Source organism: Amblyomma americanum, chromosome 10 (assembly GCF_052857255.1).
Source record: "Amblyomma americanum isolate KBUSLIRL-KWMA chromosome 10, ASM5285725v1, whole genome shotgun sequence".
Classification (NCBI taxonomy): Eukaryota; Metazoa; Arthropoda; class Arachnida; order Ixodida; family Ixodidae; genus Amblyomma; species Amblyomma americanum.
In genome coordinates this window covers 25,730,419-25,748,937 of record NC_135506.1, presented here as the reverse complement: position 1 = coordinate 25,748,937, position 18,519 = coordinate 25,730,419, and the positions used below count along the sequence as shown (strand labels likewise).

The 18,519-nt window shown below is 47.1% G+C and overlaps 1 protein-coding gene and 1 non-coding gene across 2 annotated transcripts in view; one reads left to right on the top strand and one right to left on the bottom strand.

Moving 5' to 3' along the window:
- Positions 1–18,519, top strand: part of LOC144106951 (beta-1,3-galactosyltransferase 5-like) — a 128,709-nt gene that overhangs the window by 96,863 nt on the left and 13,327 nt on the right. The gene's annotated exons all lie outside the window — the stretch shown is intronic.
- Positions 6,672–6,743, bottom strand: TRNAS-ACU (transfer RNA serine (anticodon ACU)). Its single transcript has one exon. It is a non-coding gene; the product is annotated as a tRNA-Ser (tRNA).

Genomic DNA, 18,519 nt, shown 5'->3' with positions numbered 1-18,519 from the left:
TGAGCCACAGCGGGGGGGGGGGGGGGGGGGGGGGGGGGCACTGAACTTGAAGCAAGATGACATCTTCTTGTGCCTTTCATACGGTGCAAGTTGTCAGCACTACCAAATGCCAGCGATATTCGATTTCCGAGAGTACCATATTATGGAATTTCTTCTGGATTTGCATGCGGCGAATGCGCGGGAAGTCACTTTAGAAGGCACAGATTCAGGGGGAAAAAAATAAAAGATGTCCAGAATTAGAGACATTGGAAGGTGTAAAAGCTAAACTTCGCAACATTTGTTTTGCCGCATTTAAGCTCTCCCCGGAAAGACATTGCTCCTCAGGCGCCCTCACAATTTACAAGGCGCCCTATTGAAGAACATAAATTCGTTTCAGTCGCCGCTTAATCAAATATACGTCTCCTGCTATATTTATAATAAAAACGAAACGTCTCGTCTGTATAATAACTATTGTATGTTATCGGTGTTGGAAAAGTGCAACGGCTCAGACAAAGACGTTTGTGACAAGAATTTTATTGTATTTTTTGCGTTGGAGCAGTTGGTAGGAATATTTCAAGTCGGGATAAACCTTTCGATGCATATTTTTGTTGTTTTTCTCGTTGTGCATTTCGAGCAACGTGGAGAATTGATGATGACAAGTTCTATACCAATTAAATTAAGCGGGAAAAAAATTATGTGGGCACCTAAGCTTAATCTTTATCGCGCGTCAGCGTTAACATCTCGCTTCAGGTGTCTCTCTTACGACGCGACAGCGTTAATACCTCCCTTCTGTTTTTGCTCTTCACAGGCAGTCACTGTTTTTGTTCACACTCACATTTATCAGAGCTATCACAACACAGTTACCACATTCCTGTGTTTGAACTCTTCCACACTGCAGTCTGCGCACATAATGTTACTCTAATTAGTGTCTCACTAATTCGCACCTCCCTAGTTTACTCCACGGATCACCACATTACCAAGTTTCAAATTCACAGTACTAAGCTTCAAAAGCCTCAACCTCTCATTTGTCATGAGACGCAAGATAACCCGTTTGTGTTTTTTAACGTGTGCACTATGTCTTGGACACCTGCTCCCGAGGAAATGATAAGCCTGTGAAGGAAATGTGTGTCAGCTCCTGTGTTCACTACACGTCTTGGTTACATCAAGTTGCTCATTTCATTATGGCGTCACCACTTCCCTCCATCTTTCCTCTCTCTCTCTCTCTATCTCTCTCTCTCACTTCTTCCCTATCCAGTCTAGCAAGTCGGAGACGCGTTGCTCCAACCGTCCTCTCCACCCTTCCCTCCTCTCCGCCCTCCTATCCACCCTACACCCTTATCTCCCTGAGCACAACTAAAGGAACTCTCTCCATTTCATTTCTTCCATCTGTATATCTTTTTCTGCACATCTTTCTCTTCCCCATTCCTGCTTTCCTTCTCATCTCTCTTTGTCTCTATCCTATCTCTATTATCCTCCGTTCTTCCCTTGGCTGTGTCCACCCAGGTTTTCCCATCTTCTCTCTTTTTTTTCTTTCTTTCACTCCTGTTCTCCTCCGTGTCATCTTCGTTCCTCTTCATCCTTCATTCATTACCTCCGCTTCCTTTCACCCAATTTTTCTTTTCTCTTTCTTTCTTTGCATCCACCGCTTAGGCCTCCTTGGGCCTCGGCGGGCAGCTAAGGTGGGCAGCGAGCCGCGAAATCCCGCTCGGACACCGCCGCTTGCATTGCATCCCTCTGTTTGCATGCGACAAACACGCGAGCGCGTGCTCACGGGAGCTGGGGGGGCAGCGAGCGAGGGTCTCGCCCAATGCGGGCACCTTTGCGTGCGTTTGTGTATGCAGCATTGTCTATGTACAGCTCCGAAGTAGTGCAGTGGACAGACAGGAGGAAGCGGTGCACAGCCGAGCAAGAACCGCCTTGTATCCTGTGTTGGCAAGGCGGTGGAAACACTCTCGCGAGCGTCTGAGATGATAGCATAGCCAGGAACGCGCGAGCAAGCATCGCAGCTACGCCTGTACGAAACACAACGGCACAAAGATGTTGGACATATGGTCCCTCGCAACGCCTGAGCTAGCAAATTAGGTTTTTGTCTTCCTTTTCTCCGGCTTATCTTCGAATGAAAATGTATAGGAAATAAATTGCCCCCATCGCGGGCTCGTGGACGCACAGAAGTGTCGGTAGCCGCGCATGAGGACGGGCAGACACAAGCGCTACTATCGCATTTCCGTTGTTTGAGCATGCGGCGATTACACGTGTTCTTTGGACAGTTGCTCTCTGGATTGCTGCTGTACCACTTGACACGTGTTTTACGCACGTACGTACAACAGACCAGAGGGCCCTCTACGACTCGGAGGGTGGGGCGCTTACAATGGGTATACTTTTGGGCTAGGCTAGAAAGGACTAGCTTAGGCCACATTACTTGTGGGCGAGGCTAGGTGAGGTTATGCTAGGGCAGGTTTTGTTACTATGATAGAAAAATACCCCGTTACTGCCTCACTCCTAATAAGCACCCGTGCCGTTAAGTGAGGGTAGAAATGAGTTGAGCGAAAGGGCGGAAGGAATAGAAGGAGCGAGAGAAAGAAATGCCGGCACAGTCAGGCCGGAAACTCGAACACGCGGCGGCTGCGTTTTTATGGAGGAAAAACGCTAAGGCGCCCGTGTGCTGTGCGATGTCAGTGCACGTTAAAGATCCCCAGGTGGTCGAAATTATTCCGGAGCCCTCCACTACGGCACCTCTTCTTCTTTTCTTCTTTCACTCCCTCCTTTATCCCTTCCCTTACGGCGCGGTTCGGGTGTCCAACGATATGAGACAGATACTGCGCCATTTCCTTTCCCCCAAAAACCAATTATTATTATTATTATTATTATTATTATTAAATGCCGTACTTTTCCACTTTGCACTGAGATATTCCTGTACAACTGGTTTGTGAATGTAGTTTTTTCACCTAAGACCTTTCCACAATTTTTAAAAAGAGTCTTTTTGATTTAGAAAAGCGCTTTTTTCGGCTTAGCATTGTCAGAGGTGTAGTACATCAGAGTACAGCTAATACGTTCTAACTATCAGGCTGGTCAACTAATCTTCAATAGCTAACTTTTTAACTGTTACCGTTAGGCTCCTTAATTACTGAGAGGCGCCTAGCCTACCGTACGCAATTTACATATCAGTTTTTAGAATTTCAAAAACGCGCAAACCATCGGCGCTGTGGCCCAACATATCTTGGCTATTTCGACTAGTTACGTGCACTGGAGAGGTCGCTTTGTCTGCAAGCATCTCGAAAGCGCATGTATTTTGGCGCGATGTAGCCAAAATTTGTTGGGCCACAGCGCCGAGAGTAACCACGTTTTCGAAATTCTAAAAACGGGTATGGACATTACTTACGGTGGGCTACACGCCTCTCAATAACTAAGGACCTTGACAGGAATAGTTAAAAAGTTAACTATTCAAGACTGGTTAAACAGCCCGCCGTTTAGTACATCTTAGCTGTACTCTGATGTACTACACCGCTGACAATGCTATGCCGAAAGAAGCGCTCTTCTAACTCAAAAAGCCTATTTTTAGAAATTGTGGGAAGTCTTAGGTAAAACACCCCGTACACCTCGGTAGACATTCTTCCCTAAACATGAACCACGGTATATCTGTGCGCAGCAGCTGAAAGTACACAAGTAATATGTTTTGTTTTGATGACAGGCGCTGTTCGATTTTCACTGCGGCCTGACGGTGTACATACCACGCATGGTGTGTGTTGAGCGTGTTTTAGCATCCATTGTTCTGCACTCCTATCCCGCAAGTCTCTTCCGAAAGGCGCCAGCATTTCTAGCGCAGAGGTGCCCAGATGACAAGACAGGATCATCAGCAGTTAGAACTTGTATATCTCTGAGCCGCTTCGGCGAGCTCGCTACAACAAATGCGCCCATACTAAAACAAGCGCATGTCGCACACGCCTTAAAGATTAGCCCATGCCTCATCAACAACGGCAGTCACCAGCGACTCGACGCATACACGCAGGAAACTAGTTTGTCGTTAATAATAATAATAATAATGATTGGTTTTTATGGAAAGGAAATGGCGCAGTATCTGTCTCATATATCGTTGGACACCTGAACCGCGCCGTAAGGGAAGGGATAAAGGAGGGAGTGAAAGAAGAAAGGAAGGGAGAGGTGCCGTAGTGGAGGGCTCCGGAATAATTTCGACCACCTGGGGATCTTTAACGTGCACTGACATCGCACAGCACACGGACGCCTCAGCGTTTTTCCTCCATAAAAACGCAGCCGCCGCGGTCGGGTTCGAACCCGGGAACTCCGGACCAGTAGTCGAGCGCCCTAACCACTGAGCCACCGCGGCGGGTTAGTTTGTCGTTCCAAAAACTAACTTTCGGGCTGACGTCCCGACCGCGGCGGCTGCGTTTTTATGGAGGCAAAACGCTTAGGCGCCCGTGTGCTGTGCGATGTCAATGCACGTTAAAGATCCCCGGGTGGTCGAAATTATTCCGGAGCCCTCCACTGCGGCACCTCTTTCTTCCTTCCTTCTTTCACTCCCTCCTTTTTTCGTTCCCTTACGGCGTGGTTCAGGTGTCCAACGATATATGAGACGGATACTGCCCCATATCCGTTCCCCCAAAACCTATTATTATTATTATTATTATTATTATTATTATTATTAACGTAATAAACGTACGGTCATAGTTTGTGGGGTTGAATTGGGGAGATAAGTACTTTCTCCCCACTCAATCGCGGCTGACACGGTTCAAAGCCGCCCGGACCCCACCCCGTGATCGCGTACGCTACCGAGCGCTCGCCGACCACGGCGGGCCTTGCTCTGGGGGAACAAAGGAACGACACATTGGCTGACACAAACAGGCATTTATTGCTACAGAAACAATAACGCCAGCTAGCAACAAGGTACGCTAATGAATCGAGGGCGTCCGACTCACCAGCAAGGTTCCGAGCGAATGTTCGCCCGCGCTAGGGCAAGGGATATAAACTCCGCAGGCCGAACGGGGCGAGTACGGGAGCCTGTCTCCCCGTCGCTTCTTCGCCCCGCCGGCGAAGAGCGGAGCCGCGAGCGACGCGTCCGATCGCGGCGATTATCCCAGGCCAAGAGAGCCCATCTCCCGCGGGCAGGCTTCAGCAGTCTCCCGCGCAGCGACGCTGGCGCCCTCTCTTGCCAGTTAATGTAACTGACAAGGGAATCCGCTCAGCCTCGAGGTGAGACCGCCGCTGCACGGTGCCTCGCGGGAAAGCAAACTCAGGGGCTGCAGGGCAGGTCCCCACAAGTTATAGAGCGGAAAAAGGAAGAAGCTCACACAAGACCTACTCTCAACATGTCAATGCAAGGCGAGAAGCACAGGTTCCTGCATATGTGCATGTGTATAGCTTAGCTGTGTTTCTGGCCTTCCATTAAAAAAGTTGAGATAAGCAGCTGTGTTTATCTCCTATCTGTCATCGTCTTCTCCGCACTATAACCACGAGACTAAGTGAAGAAACCCGACCCGACGTAGTCGTAGCCTTGGCGTATGTTCGGAGTCATCTCGATGGGGGATTTGCAATACCTTTGCCGTTGCCTGCTCCCTTGAAAAAATTTATCCACACCGTTCATAAACTGTTCAGAGGCTTTTATTTTTCCTCCTCTCGAAAGTTTCGTCCTATTTTTGGTTGGGGCCACTGTTCTTGGCGAGCCCCTCCGCTTCTCCCTATAATTAACCCGTTCTCTCTTGAACTTCTTCGCACCTTATAATCCCCAGGTAGTCGAAATTATTCCGGAGCCCTCCACTACGGCACATCTTTCTTCTTTCACTTCCTCTTTCCTTCTCTCCATCACAGTGCGGCTATGGCGTCGACAGTTACAGCGCCTTTCATTTCCCTCATAGCCATTTTCAACATATGTGACTTTGACGGTCCTTCGCATTTGGTCGTTCCACACTCTGTCTCTTCGCATCATTCTGCACGTCCATCTTACACTTTAAACACGAGTACGCCAATACAAAACGGAGTGCGCCAGAGGATAGCTTACTCCCTTTTCCTCCTTTCTGTTTGGAGTGTACGGTTCTCATTTCAACTACTCTCACCTTTTGCACGCTGGCCGTCTTCAGGGGTGTCGATTAAGTTCCGTACAACATTTCTGGCCTCATCACTGGTCTTCAAACGCGGACTTTCAATTTAACGGCGATTTTTCATGCCACAAAGCACACCTTACAACACTTTCCAGTTATTTCATCTTACTTAAATTCTAAAGCCCCTACTGAAACATTCCATACGAGTCTCTCGTAGGGAATCATGGGAGTATAGAGTCCATATGATGCAAAAATGTGTGTGGATATCCATACGTTTTCTATAAACATTCCATAAAGTTTTCATATAGCTTCCATAAAAAGGACATAACAACATATGAAGTCTGTACGTTTCCATCCGCGCTCTCCATAATGTCCATAGTGACTCCATACAAACCATATGGAAATATATAATAATTGTTTTTTTGGGGAAAGGAAATGGCGCAGTATCTGTCTCATATATCGTTGGACACCTGAACCGCGCCGTAAGGGAAGGGATAAAGGAGGGAGTGAAAGAAGAAATGAAGAAAGGGGTGGCGTAGTGGAGGGCTCCGGAATAATTTCGACCACCTGGGGATCTTTAACGTGCACTGACATCGCACAGCACACGGGCGCCTCAGCGTTTTTCCTCCATAAAAACGCAGCCGCCGCGGTCGGGTTCGAACCCGGGAACTCCGGATCAGTAGTCGAGCGCTCTAACCACTGAGCCACCGCGGCGGGGCTGGAAATATATGGAATTTTGAGACTCGGCTTATGGGAACTGTCAGTATGGAGGTGACTTTCTTTACCGTGTCTCCCTCTTCACCAGTTGTTGAAACTGTCTCTAAACTGTCCGAAGAAAAAAAATACTTGTGAAGGCAATTTCCTGAGCAACTTCGCGAAATTCAGGTCTCGTAATCCTGGATTTTGCCGCGTAACCTGCATGGTACATGGTATACACAGGATGTTTGCGCTTCTGGCTGCCTGCCGCTACTCGCATTGCACAAGTGAGGTCGTCCCACGCCGCTGCTCAACAGCGGACGCAGTTCTTTGTCATACCTCACGCCATTCTCTACTCTGGCGAAGCTCCTTTCGCCGGAATAAGTTGTTTCTCGTGCGGGTAATTGGAGCCGCGCGCTTGGAAATTGCGAAAGACGACACCACGTGAGTGGAAGGGGGTGGAAACTCGAGGACAACGCTCGCTCCTATGCTGAACGAAACGGTTCTGCATAGCGTTGTTTGTCGGGACGTCATCTCCCCCCCCCCTCTTCGCATTCTCTTCCTTCCACCCACTCCTATTAGTCAGGTAGTTTTTCCATCAACGTCATTCGCATATCCATTTCGGAAGCTTAGCGGGACACCAGAATACAGTCTTTACTGTGCAAAAAGGTAAACAAAATACAGATAGCAGGCCTGCCAAAGCCTCAGAGGACTTGACTGGAAGTGCCTGACAATTAGGTCGCGGAAAAATCCAGAAAACTGTTCTATCACACGTGAAATCATAGAATCAGAACTATGTCAGTGCACGTAAAAGAACCCCAGGTGGTCGAAATTCCCGGAGCCCTTCACTACGGCGTCCCTCATAGCCTGAGTCGCTTTGGGACGTTAAATCCCCCATAAACCATAAACCAGAATCAGAACTGATGATGATTATGAATTTTTATGGCGCAAAGGCATAAATGGCCAAAGAGCGCCATGCCACAAGGTATTTTCGTCTTCTCAAGGTGGGGTCAAAGACCCATTTCCCAAGCATTTCACCCTGATTAAACCTAGCACCAGGCCAGGGAAAGATTCTACCCATTGTATGACCGTTGGGTACTCGGCGGCACTGGGTATCGAACCCCGCACCTCCCGCAGGATGATGACTCACATGTAGTCTGGGGATGGCCTGCCTAAGCTCCGCCTCTACTGCCCTCTCCGAAAAAGAACGCGCCTATTTGCGCACACGTATACGATGGCCACAGCTCGGTCGGCATAGATATAAGTGTGTAAATATTCGCAATGAAGAATTGTTGGAAGTTCAGCTGTCGACATTGTCTGTCTACTCTGTCCCCGTATTTTTCGCGCGGCTGCGCGTGCCTGTAACGAAAATCCACTACGCCACCATCACAAAGGAGCCGCAGCTAGTCAACTGTTCGGCACCGCGTCAGTCGCTGAGGTTACGCCATCTGTCGGCTAACCTTGGCAGCGGAGTGCTTCTGCCGCACGTGTGCTACATTAGAAAGACATGCGAAGCACCGAGACCGGAAATGGGCTCGACGCCATGCGTCGGGACACGGTCGGAACGACGACACAATCGGCGGAAGAGGCGCCGACCGGAAATGGATCCTCGCGTGTCCCATAGGCAGCGCGTTCGCGGGCATAAGCGTTATATACTTACGGAGGAAAACAAATACCACGTGCGTGCTATGGCTGTTTCAGTTATTGTTTATTAGTCGTTTATTGCTCTGTCACGGTCTATTTTTTCCTTTTTACCTCTCTTTTTCTTTTTATTTCGTGGCACTCGTCCATCGTAGCGATCTTGATGCGCTATACTGAGCAGTCTTCGGCTGCCGAAAGCATCTGAACGTTCCCTTTCCGTTGGCAACGCCTTACGTGCATGCTATCTGCCCCTCTGTAATCGAACATTGCTTGAACTGCATGATTTTATTTATTTATTTATTTGCATGCTTTTATTTATTTATCTAGCGCATGCTGCCAACCTAAGTATCAGGCCTTGGGCAAGGAGTGGGTGGTACAGACTGAGACATTGTACAGCAATACAATGTATATGCTTGGCTTGCTGTGTGCGTCCTAGGGCCGCTTGATGACGTCACCCTATTTGTCTTGCCATTGCGGGGATTTTCTGCACCATTTGCAAGTACACACACTAACACACGCGCCAGCTTTTCTCGTAATGTGACTATTAATGTTTTGGCATTATAATATGGGTGGTTGACTGAGTGATTGGTGGGTGGTGGCTGAGTGAGTGGGTTTGTGATTAATATGTGGGTGGGTGGCTGAGTGATAGGTTGTGGGTGCGAGTGAGTGAGTTAGTGATGGATAGGTGGGTTAGTGATAAGTGGGTGAGTGAGTTATCGGGTGATACGTGAGTGTGATAGATGGGTGAGCGAGTGATTGGATGATACTTAAGTGAGTGATAGGTGGGTGAGCGAGTGATTGTGATACGTGGGTGAGTGAGTGATAGGTGGGTGGGTAAGTGAGTGAGCGGGTGAAAGATAGGTGAGCGAGCGAGTGAGTGATAGGTGAGTGAGCGAGTGAGTAAGCGAGTGAGTGATAGGTGGGTGAGCGAGTGAGTGAGTGAGTTAGTGAGTGAGCGAGTGAGTGAGAAAGCGAGTGATTGAGTGAGTGAGCTAGTGAGTGATAGGTGGGTGAGCGAGTGAGTGATAGGTGGGTGCGCGAGTGAGTGAGTGAGCAAGCGAGTGATTGAGTGAGTGAACGAGTGAGTGATAGGTGGGTGAGTGAGTGAGCGAGCGAGCGAGCGATAGCTGGTTGGGTTTTAGCGAGTAATATGTGGGTTCGATTGTGAGTGACAGGAGGGCGGCTGTTGGTGAGCCAGAGGGTGAGTCAGCGACTGATAGGTGGGTGGGTGGGTGAGTGATTGAGTGAGCGAGCAGCGCAAGTGAGCGAGTGAAGTAAGTCAAGGCAACCCAATCAGCCACACGCGTCAAGCGCGCGACTTAGTAACGGGTTCGCAATGCACTCATGCTCTCTGCGCTAGACGAACAATGGAAAGAGAAAGCGGTACGTGCTGGGCCACGGAACGAGGCCCGACGCCTGGGAGAGAGAGAGAGAAGGCGCAGGAAGTGGGGAAGGGGACTCCGATCCCTGCTCGCGCTGCCCGAGATGTCCCTATGCACGCACCCTGAGGCGCCGGCCGGACCCGATTTCTCGGGTCAGCGATAACGGTGACAACGGACGAAGAGAAAGCCACGATCATCACCGCGTGAAATGTTCATCGGGGGCGCTTAGCGAAAGAGCCGGTTTTATTCGTTACTGAACCCTGGAAGCACGCCGCTAGTCCCGGTGAATCGCTGCGCAGCTTCTTTTCGATTAACTGGCTGAACGACTCTGGCTATGTACGGCTTCATTCCTTAAATGGCCTCATTACACCACTCCCCCGAATAAGTTGCTGCAGCCATTATTCCTGGAATGCGTTAGCGTTCCGCACAGGAGCGCCTTGAAACGTTTATCCTTTGTATGTGCGGGCGTGTGCAGTGCAGCTTATATTCCAGTGCATATGCGTCACACAGTACGCCGGAAGCATTGCAGCGTGCAGCCACACAAAGCAGAGTCCAGAGCTGTAGCTGACGTCTGCCGTAGCAAGCGGATGTGCACGCATACCGAAACTATGAAGCATAAGGCAGTCCATGCGTGCTGGGCGATGTCGGCGCATTTAAAGCGTAGCAAAGCAAGCTTCAAAATAGGCACTGAGGATGCATTTCTAAAATGCAAAGGCGCTTCCGAAATTCGGCTGCGGTTGCGAAGTCCCTTTCTAAACATTTTCTAAATGCTTTCTAAACAAGACCTCTTTCTAAATAATCTTATGTGCCAAGACAGTCACATGAGCTATGAGATGTGTTATAATGCACGGCTGCGATTGATTTTTGACCATCTGGGGATCTTTAACGTGTATGAAGACTCACTACATCACGTTTTTGGTGCATTTTGCTTCCATCTCAATGCCCCCTGAGCAGCAAGGATCGTATTCGCGGCGCTAGCTAGCTGTTGTCCTAGAAAACACCTTTAGGATTCGTGTTTATCTTTGGATTCATTAAAAATTAAATTCGTTTTGGTTTGGTTCTATATTGTTTAACGTTCCAAAGCAACTCATGCTATAAGAGACGCCGTAGTGAAAGGCTCCGGAAAATTTCGACCATTTGCGGTTCTTTAACTTACGCAGACATCGCACAGTACAGGGGCTTCTAGCATTTCGCCCCCATCGAAATGTGACCACCCCAGCCGGGATCGAAGCCGCGTCTTTCGGGCAGCAGCCGAGCACCATCATGCCCAGCATTCTCGGACAAAAATTTTGAATACTGAAAAATTTAAGACGCTATTATGGAAATATTGAAGGTAACGGTCAATTCTTCCGATGTGTAATAGAACCTTTCTTTTAACGTCTTTCCGTCGATCGTATCGAGCAGTTGAGACTGCCATAAAAACCAACGGAGAACGCTTTTGACAATAGAAAAAAATGAAAATAGCAAAAAACATTTACTAGACTGTTGTCGGATGGTCTGCGGATATAGTGATTGTTAAGCTGAAATTTTTCATGGTATCATAAAATTGCGTCCATAAACTGTTTCCCGCTCAAAAATGCGTTTGTCCAGGATTGTAGGGTATGACGGACCCTTTTGTTTACGTGTAATATAACACCGCCGACAAGCGTCCGGTGTTTTTATGAAGAAAGTTGAGAAATTACGCAAGAGAACGGGTGCTGCTCAAAATCAACTTATTCGCGTATTTCTAACAGGATGGCAAAAAGCGAAACAAAATCTGTCAGAAGCAGATTTAATTGGTTTTTTTTTTCATCAGCATTCATCATGGTCTTGCATTTGTGCCTCGCCTCCTATAGGCCGCCGGACAGGCCTACATTGTGCAATGCACACCGGAACTTTATACGACGTTATTTTTTCCAAAACCTCCCGGGTAATTTTAAACACCATATACAAAGCTAAAGGTTTTTTCACCGCTTATCGGGTGTGCCTGTAAAAGTGGCGACAACGACATAAATCTGTACATTTAATTCTAAAAAAACTACCGTATTTACTCGCATAGTTTGCGCGCTTTTTTTCTTTAAAATAGAACAACAAAAAAGGGGGCCCAAATTGCGCTAAAATTTTCTGAACGCATCGTAAGAAAACTCTACAAAGGTGATAACGCGCAATATATACTGTATAGGGTAGGGCGGGGTAAAATGAGACACGGGGCAAAATGAGACATGTCTCGTCTAGCGACACCTAGCGTAAAATCTTTTAGATTAAAAATGTTTCTTAAACCACCATTAATCTCTACATTTAATTCTAAAAACTACCACATTTACTCGCATAGTTTGCACACTTTTTTCTTTAAATTAGGGCATCAAAAAGAGGGGGCCCAAATTGCGCGAAAATTTTCTGAACACATCGTAAGAAAACTCTACAAAGGTGATAACGCGTAATATATACTATATAGGGTAGGGCGGGGTAAAATGAGACATGGGGCAAAATGAGACATGTCTCGTCTAGCGACATCTAGCGTAAAATCTTTTAGATTAAAAATGTTTCTTAAACCACCATTATTCTCTACATTTAATTCTAAAAACTACCACATTTACTCGCATAGTTTGCACACTTTTTTCTTTAAATTGGGGCATCAAAAAGAGGGGGCCCAAATTGCGCGAAAATTTTCTGAACACATCGTAAGAAAACTCTACAAAGGTGATAACGCGTAATATATACTATATAGGGTAGGGCGGGGTAAAATGAGACATGGGGCAAAATGAGACATGTCTCATCTAGCGACATCTAGCGTAAAATCTTTTAGATTAAAAAGGTTTCTTAAACCACCATTAATCTGTACATTTAATTCTAAAAAACTGTCGTATTTACTCGCATAGTTTGCGCACTTTTTTTCTTTAAAATAGGGCATCATAAAGAGGGGGCCCAAATTGCGCAAAAATTTTCTGAACACATCGTAAAAAAACTGTACAAAGGAGACAATGCGCTATATATACTGTATACCGCCGCCTGTACGTGGACCTCCGATCTCGCACCCCTCGATGGCCATCAAAAATTTGGCTCCAAACATAAGACGCATACCCCCCCCCCCCCCCCCCCTCCACACGCTATATAGTTCCCCGCGGGATGGCATGACTTCGTATGCACAGCTCGAAGCAATAAACGCGCTGCAACACAACCGCGAAGCCAGCTGTCGGAGGCAAAGGAAATCATCATCATCATCATCATCGGCTTGATTACGCCCACGGCAGGACAAGGGCCTCTCCCATTTCTCACCATTAACCCTATCCTGCAATTTGTGCTCTTATGTAATGCCCTCCTATATGAACAAACCAATTAATAATAATAATAATAACTGGTTTTGCGGAAAGGAAATGGCGCAGTATCTGTCTCATATATCGTTGGACACCTGAACCGCGCCGTAAGGGAAGGGATAAAGGAGGGAGTGAAAGAAGAAAGGAAGAAAGAGGTGCCGCAGTAGAGGGCTCCGGAATAATTTCGACCACCTGGGGATCTTTTACCCGCACTGACATCGCACAGCACACGGGCGCCTTAGTGTTTTTCCTCCATAAAGACGCAGCCACCGCGGTCGGGTTCGAACCCGGGAACTCCGGATCAGTAGTCGAGCGCCCTAACCACTGAGCCACCGCGGCGGGTGTATTATTATATTATAAGCTCGTAACTTGATATCATATACGCGCATTTCCAAAGCAAATTCTTCAGCGTGAAAGACTTTGGCGAGCTCGTTGTTGCGTAGCTCGATCACAATGTGACTCCTCGATGTGTCAAGGACACATAAGAATAGCGCGAAGCAAACACGCCTGTCTTATTTGTCTTGTATGCCGTCCCTCCATGTCTCTTTGGCGCTGCCTTCTCGTGTCCTTCAGTGGTACTCGCATTAGACGACGGAGCAGAAAGGCTTGTCATTGCACACGCTTAGAACTTCTTGGGGAGCTCGCTCATGATCTCCCTGGAAATAAGTGTAACTTGTTTCCTGCAATTTGCTTACGTCCCGAGGAACCGCTTATCGGGCAGGCACAGTAACTTCATTGAGGCGCAGTACGCAAACTTTTGGCCAGGATAATATATGACCGGTAATTTGACGTCCGGTCTATTTCGACTACGTGTTTCACATCGAAGCATTGCTGTTGGAACTATCTACACTGTAAACACAAGTACACTACTATGGGAGTAATAAGGAAGTAAGCCGTCCCCTAGCGTGCTCCGCTGTGCATTGCACACTACCGTCTTCATCCGCTTGCATCTGCGGTGCGAACAGATGAGATCAGCTTAACCTTAATCAGTGCTTAACCTGAGTCTGATATCGTTTCCTGACGAGCTTAAACTGAGTCTAATATCGTCGCCAGACGTGCCGGCGACCTTGCAATTATCCAACTAGGCTAAACACCTGCATTCGCGCGTTTGAGCGGTTTATCTACAAATCACTTTTTTTGGTTTTTTTTACTAAAATCAATCCCTGAAAAAAAAGGGGGTGGGGAGGGTGTTGGCTACGTTATTATTTGGGCAATGAAAGGCCCGTTTATTGCTAAGAGAAGTTCACTTAAAAATTCAACCTTTTTTTTTTCCGCCACTCGATTTAGACCTATGACGTCCTTCTTCAAAATGACTATGTGATCATTGTTTAAAACAAATGGCGATGCGGCCTGGCCTTAGAGATCCGCACAAAAAAAAAGAAGGAAGCACTGAAGTCACCGGAAATTCGGTGTGAAAACGACCGGTAACAGCCAGTAGCAGCGATATTTGAAGTTCATTTTTAGGCTTTTTCTATTTGCCTGCAGTGAAAACAGTCAGCCTGCCAGCTATCTATACCTATCCATACCTATCCATATTCGTATGTCCATATCCCTTTATCCATATGCATATATTCAAATCCATATATTCAAATCCATATACCCGTATATATATCCATACATATACATATTTAACCTCTCCATACAGTAGTCAGCCCCCTGTGTCGCATTAAACAGCACGTGTGTTTGTCTCGCGCTTCCACTATGTGCACTCATCGCATTACTTCCGTGGGTGCATGCACACAACCGCGTACTACGTGATCGGTACTGCAACGGCAACCGTGGTTTTAATGACAACATTGCCGTGGGCAGTTGAGCAACGGCAGGGCAATAAGGGAACCTCGCGAGTATTCGCAACCCCATAGACGGAACTTGGGACGAGCTCCCGGCGCCGTTTATGACCTGTGCGCGCAAACACCGTGCAGCAGTATACCGCCAAAGTCAACACAGATTACGAAGGAGGAAAGACACGCGGTAAAAGGTTGAGAAACCCTCGAGCAATGCGATTACAAGAAACCGGTTGATTCCTTAAAGGGTCCCTGAAAAGGGTGTTTGAAGTTGTCTATAAATGCTCGCATTATGTAGAGTGCAGGCCAACGAGCGTTCATGCCGAGTACGTGATCTCGAAAGCGAGCCGATAATTTACAATACAAATTTTAAAACTGCCTGCTTCTGCGCCTAGCGGCGACCTGCGGTGCTGCGCTTTCGCCCGAATCCGCTCACGTTACGTCAGCATCCTCGCTCGTTACGTCATGTAGCGCTCGTTACGTCAGCAGCGGACTGCTAGCATCGGTTGGCACGCGTCGGCAGCCGGTGGATGAGGCAAGTTCGAGGGGCCGGCGGAGGAGCGCCGACATTTCAGCGTGCGAAAAGTGACGAGAACCCGCCGCGGTGGCTCAGTGGTTACGGCGCTCGGCTACTGATCCGGAGTTCCCGGGTTCGAACCCGACCGCGGCGGCTGCGTTTCTATGGAGGCAAAACGCTAAGGCGCCCGTGTGCTGTGCGATGTCAGTGCACGTTAAAGATCCCCAGGGGAACGAAATTATTCCGGAGCCCTCCACTACGGCACCTCTTTCTTCCTTTCTTCTTTCACTCCCTCCTTCATCCCTTCCCTTAAGGCGCGGTTCAGGTGTCCAACGATATATGAGACAGATACTGCGCCATTTCCTTTCCCCCAAAACCAATTATTATTATTATTATTATTATTATTATTATTATTATTATTATTATTATTATTATTATTATTATTATTAAAGTGACGAGAAGAGAGGGAAAGACGCGAATAGGCGAAAATTCAAATTTTGACTATAGATAACTCAGCTCCAACGAAGCGCATCTAAAAAATTCTTGCTGGAGGATAGTTGTGAAGCGGCTTCCTATAGCATCCTAGGCACACCGCGTCTTTGTTGAGGCCCCCTTTCACAGCCCCTTTAAGAGTACACCTCGTACTTCATTATGAAGGGACTGCAAACCAGTGAGTTTAAGGCCGTTTCAGATTGAGCAAAAATTTGCAACTTGCTCGAACCTCGTCGCTCTGGCCGCTCTAGCAGCCGCGTCCGCTTGAAACAGGTTTTTGCGTCACGGCGCCAGAAATCGCGAGCGTTTTTGCATGTGAAACAGGCTTTAGAGCGATAAACAGCATTTCCAGAATGTCGAATGTTCCTATAGACTTCAATAAAAGAAGGCCTTTGCATAGGAATGAAGCGCCGCAAAGCGTGAACTGAGCGTGGCAGCTTCCCACACACACTTCAACGCTACGAGTGATGACGGTGTTCATTGTTGCTGAGACATTACCAGAAAAGCGCACAGCCAATGCCACTAAGTCCAGCTCCCTATCCCGTTCTCTTCCACAGGCAATCCGTCATTCTTTTTTTCTTATGTCACGGATGACGTCAACGCACTATTTCAAAATTTTCCTAGTCATGCGCCACGTGGCGGCAAGAAAGGGAACTAGAAGCGCTTGTCCTGAAATCCTCGTAATGAAGATGATGATGTAAAACATGAGAAATAATGCTCAAAGCGTGATGGGCCAGGAGAGCTCGTGAATTGAAGCAGTTTTTTTTTTAAAACTATGCAGGAATAGCATAGCGCGAAACACAGTAAGCTTCAAATAGCGAAGAAAAGGCCATAGTTCTGACGTCACGTGTGGCTGGAACAGTCATGATGTTGATTTTATGATGACGTCCCGCCTGACCCAGGCGTAAAATGCTAAGCGTAAAATACAAATCTGCTATGTCAACTGCGATTTTCTAGGCTTCAGAACAAGTTTTATTTTATATTATTCTGGTTTATTTACACGTACTGCAGCCCCGCTGAGGTTGTTGCAGGAGTGGGATACAAAAACAAAAATAGCATAATCAACGGTCAGAAGCATCACAGATTTGCAACAATATTTTTAAAAAGCGCTTTAACCACAGTGAGCATACGTCGCTGGGCTAGAATTCGACCGTTCAATCACACGACGGAAGAAACTAAATTTGAATACGTCTGTGCGTGTGTGAATCATCATCATCATCATGATAAAGAAATGATACTTGTAGATGTAGATTTAGAAAATTGTTAGTACTTGAGCAATAGAACAAAACAGAATGAACAAGACTGGAAATATTTTAAACACTCAATGTCGCGACAAGTACAAAGGAGGGAAACATCTAAGATAGGAAGAGTCGATGATGGTGAAAAATTTCTCATAATGTCGGCAAATACTCCATCGACATTCTCCAAACGTGGAGTATGGGCCAATAAAACATGGGAGTCATCGCACGGGGCCCTGTCTTCCAACAATACTAAAAAGAAAAGATAAATGCGGATGGAGCGGAAGTTGCGGCCATCTTAAATGTCTGCAAGACGGTGACGTCAGTTCAACACTGTGGCGGAAGGTTGAAATTACAACCGACTGTATTCCCTCGTTTAAGCACGATGAGGAAGGGACTGCGAAACACTCGGAAAGGTCAGCGCTTGCCTTGACGCATTCCGAGGATTACTAATGAGGGTTGCTCCCGGATGAGCAATCCTCGCTAACGAGGAAATACGGGTCCGCTTAGACTCTGTGCAGGCCAACAACCGACCGCATGCCTTCGTAACACGATCAGATACCACTGACCTTTCGCCGACCGAGGAAGTAGATTATCTTCCTTCCAAAACCTCCCGTTTCAGAACAAAGTTTCGTTATGTATTTGCGGAGAGTAATTGATGAATTGTAATCTGAGGTGGGTTCCTTTTCGGGTAAAATCCACTTTCATCGGATCCTCGTGCCCCGAGTAGATCTCTCAAAAACCGCGTTAAACTAATTTTCTACCCAAGGAAGCGCCTTCGATAAAATGCAGCCTACTACGTAAAGTGCTCAGGGCGTCGCATTGAACCTGCATAGGGGATTACTTATAAGTTATTATAAAAGTGAGCTCAAAAAAAAAAAACACCAGGACCAAAAAATTACGAAAACACGCTGCGAGCGCTGACTCTCAACTAACTTTGTTCGCCATGGTACACAATTCTTATACGCATGAACTTAAATGAAAGGAGTTTACAAGCATATAAGAAAAATTTGCAAGTAGAGAGAGAGAGAGAAACTCAAACGGAAAGGCAGGGAGGTTAACTAGGCAGCGCCCGGTATGCTACCCTACACGTGGGAAGGGGAACGGAGGTAGAGATAGAAAGGGGAGCGAACAAGGGGAGATGATCGCTTTTCCACATGTCCGTTGGCCATTACTTTCCAATGTATTAGCCGGTAACTTACTTATGTTCCAGTAATGCAAAAGCATTGCAATTGTATTCCAATTCTATTCCAGTTACGTTCTAATTCTATTCAAATTCTTTTTGAGTTTTATTCCATTTCTGTTCTATTTTCATTCCAGTTCTACTCTAATTCTATTCCTTTGTAACTGCTGCAGTTGTAAGAGCTAGCACTGACTATTAGTGATTGACATTTCGTATTTCCCCGTCTCTGAAGGCGTCACGCCGTTTCGACCAAACTCGGGTTTT